This window comes from Lipotes vexillifer, unplaced genomic scaffold (genome assembly GCF_000442215.2).
Source record: "Lipotes vexillifer unplaced genomic scaffold, Lipotes_vexillifer_v1.1 scaffold1181, whole genome shotgun sequence".
Lineage (NCBI taxonomy): Eukaryota > Metazoa > Chordata > Mammalia > Artiodactyla > Lipotidae > Lipotes > Lipotes vexillifer.
In genome coordinates this window covers 945,127-948,654 of record NW_006795271.1, presented here as the reverse complement: position 1 = coordinate 948,654, position 3,528 = coordinate 945,127, and the positions used below count along the sequence as shown (strand labels likewise).

The 3,528-nt window shown below is 40.8% G+C and overlaps 1 protein-coding gene across 1 annotated transcript in view; it reads right to left on the bottom strand.

The window, feature by feature from the left end:
- The window catches only part of CHRM3 (cholinergic receptor muscarinic 3), a 247,194-nt gene extending 244,240 nt beyond the window's left edge, over window positions 1-2,954 (bottom strand). The window contains exon 1 of the mRNA XM_007467582.1: window positions 2,858-2,954. The gene's annotated coding sequence lies outside the window, so the exon portion shown is untranslated. The remainder of the gene's footprint in view (window positions 1-2,857) is intronic.
- Window positions 2,955-3,528: the final 574 nt, after the last annotated feature.

Sequence of the window (3,528 nt, the reverse complement as noted above, 5' to 3'; positions counted from 1 at the left end):
CACCGCTGTGGCCTCTCCCGCTGCGGAGCACAGGCTCCGGACGCGCAGGCTCAGCGGCCATGGCTCAGCGGCGCAGCCGCTCCGCGGCATGTGAGATCTTCCCGGCCCGGGGCACGAACCTGCGTCCCCTGCATCGGCAGGCGGACTCTCAACCACTGCGCCACCAGGGAAGCCCCAGAAGGTGTCTTTGATGAAAACTTTCTGATGACACCTTACCTTCTTCCCTTCCAATGGGAAGCGCACCGTCTCCAGTTATGGGTGGTTGGAGTCTAAAGGAAAGACTTCAGTAACTACCCCTATGGTCTACACAGTCATTACACAGTCATTCTGAGAAAAAAAGTCTCCACTGCAGCTCAAATAAATGATCGGATTTATGTTTCTTGCTGGTGAAGACGAGGAACTATATGTCAGACAGGCAAGAGATATGATCCCAGGTTTAACTACCAACCTTGACAAACACACATCCCTAATTCAGTTATTCTGCCTAAAAATTTACTAGTATCAACTTATTTTGCTGGGTGAATCACGCAACTATGAAGGAGTGACATTTAATAAACTTTGGTAGCTGTGCTCGAACATTAATCTTATAATAATGTCACTGCCAAACTATAAAATCCCTTTGCTTCTGATAGTAGTGTCACATCAGGACACTGACTGGATGGCAATTGGTGGAAGTCGGCAATGCTTTTGGCTTAAGGGTCACTACCTGGAGGGGCAGGCAAGGGGAAGGTATTGTCATATTAGGCAACAGGCCCCATGTGGAAACGGAATAAAATTTCCTTGGTGTCTTCAGTCACACCTTTTGTGCCCTTGCCCCCATTTGCTTCTGACACTTAATGTCTCGATGAATGACTTGATCCTTCAACAAAGCCTCAACTCAGATTCTTTATTCAACCAAGGTATCAATGATCATCATCAGTTGATATCATTACTGCTATTATTATTGAAGAGCTTTAAGCCAGGCATTGACCAGATATGTTTCTATTTATAAACAATGACTGTGGCAGTTGGGTGAAGATGAGATTGAACAGGGACAAGAATAGAAATAAGAAGGTGATTTAGGGATGACAGTGGAAGACGGCTGAGACCAGAAAGTGGTGAATGTGACTTGGACTGGGGGCACGGCCTTTAACATAGAGACATGAAGATGTTAGGTCAGTGGTTCGGAACCTCAGCTGCACATCAGAATCATCTGAAGAGCTTTCTACCGTTCTGAAGCCCAGCTCCACCCTCAGAGCTATTGGCTTACTTTTCTGGGTGCAGCCTGAGCTCTCAGAAAATGACCTTTTCACAGTGAGGGTTGAGAACCACTGGGTCCCAGCAAGGCTTTGGAGGACTGGATGGATTAGACGTGGAGAGGTTAAGACGAGGGAGGTAATTTGTATGACAACTACAATTGTGGCAGATGAGTAACTAGTTTACTTGTAGTGCAATTTCCAGAGGAAAAGAAGACTGGAAGCCCAGATTTGAAAGTGAACTCTCATGATGTTTTTGATTTGGCAATTTTTTAAACACTTGTGTATCAAAATTTGTGTAGGCCAAAGAAATCCCACCAAAACTATAAAATAAACAACCTAAGATAGCCCTGACATTCAGGGGACCAGTCGCAACTTCTGCCTTACATCAGGGAGGTTAAACTCTAATTATGGATTTCAGACTGTCACAGAAGGTAGGAGTGAAATTCTCTGGAGACTCCTGGAAACACATCGATTAATTACTTGATACCTCATTAAGAATATAGGTGACCTGGAGTATTTGGTGCACTGCAATTGTGAATTTATTTTCTCCTTCCTTATCTCCCTCGCTCCCCCCCTCCCCCTTTCTAAGGAATCATAACTTGTTTTTCCAAGGTTATGGGTTAAGGAGTAGAGCTAGGTCTTATATCTTATTAAGTCTCAGGTCTGTGTTACTTCTCAAATGTGGTTTTCAGCACTTTTTTGGGGGGAGGGGTGGGCAGGGGAGCTGTTATAAAGTTTTACTTTTGAAAATACAATCGGACACTTTTCTAAATACATACCAGAATTTCAACAAGTCTACCACATTCCCAACAATATTTTGAAAGTTGAATACAATAAAGCAATGAATCTTGTAATAAAGTATCTGTTAGTGATAAAATACCACACACACACACACACACACACGTACACACGTACACACACACACACACACAGAGTACTCATCAAAGTGGTCTGAATTGAATTAAACCAGGAGCTCCAAGGCTTATATCTCATGAGAATCTAATTTCAGAATATTCCCTTTAAGAGTATTCATTAAACAATGAAACTTTCAAATACTGTATTTTTTTTTTGGTTTTATGTCATATTTATGTCATTATATACCAAGGGAGTACTTGTCACAAAACCTAAGAGGATCAAAGGATCATTAATGAATTCCCATTTAGTTCATAATTTGGTACTCAATTTTGTCCAAGACTGAACTAATTTTGGAAAAAAATGTTTACATCCTTCTGTTAGACTTTTGAGCTACAGATACTATATTTATAAACATACCAGGGGATCTGCCATATTTCATATACTTGAGTTCCATAGAGTTGTATATTAAATCTTATTAGTTTCAGAACCATATGAGCATGGGATTTCCTTTCTCTACTGGCATGAATGTATTCTTAATTTGTATTAATCCCATAACAAAGGAAATGAAGGGTCTTGGGGAGTCTTGTAGGTCATACTATAAACACATACGCTAAGTAGAAAAGACAAAGGTCATCTCTGACACGTGAATTTTACTCTCCAGAACACATTTCATCCTCAGTCAACAACAAGAAAAGCAGAAATGGATATACATCCTTAGGTATGATTCAAAGGACGGGTAAGCAAACACTGAAGCTTTTATGTACCTGTTCCAGGTAGGACCATCAAACCAATGCAATGTATCAAGGACTGTGCTCTGTGCTGAACTCTCCTTGTAGAAAAAAACCAGATGCCATGTCACCACACAAGCTGAAAACCAAACAAATAAAGAAGGAGTAAATAAATCTAAAACAAGATAAAAGAAGAAGTAGGAAACTTGGATCACTTGATTGTGAAATGGCATTTTAATTAAATGATAGATTTCATAAATGGAGATTTTATCCCAGACTTTCCCCAAATGGACTTCATCAAGAAACCCTTTCATTCCACAATACCTGTTAGCATCCTGCTGCAGGAGTGATCCACGGCAGTTACTGGGGAAACAGTGAGCTGTGTACCCTACTTTTCCACGAGATGCCACATCTCGTAGACTCTGTCATACGGTCACATGTTCTCAGGTTGAAACTTCCAATAACCGGGAGTACTTTATATGCTTCCCCATTAAAATATGCACATAAGGCACATATATTTAAAACACATACAGAAAGCTAAGTGTTGAGTTTCCTTCACAAGTTTCATAGCGAATTAGCGAAGAACCACTGGCCTGACTAGTACAATTTATTTCATGGCAACAAGTATTTGACTTCATTCATCATTTTGATCAGCATTTACTGAGTGAATAACGTGAACCGGATATTGGGTTGAGAGAATGAACAGG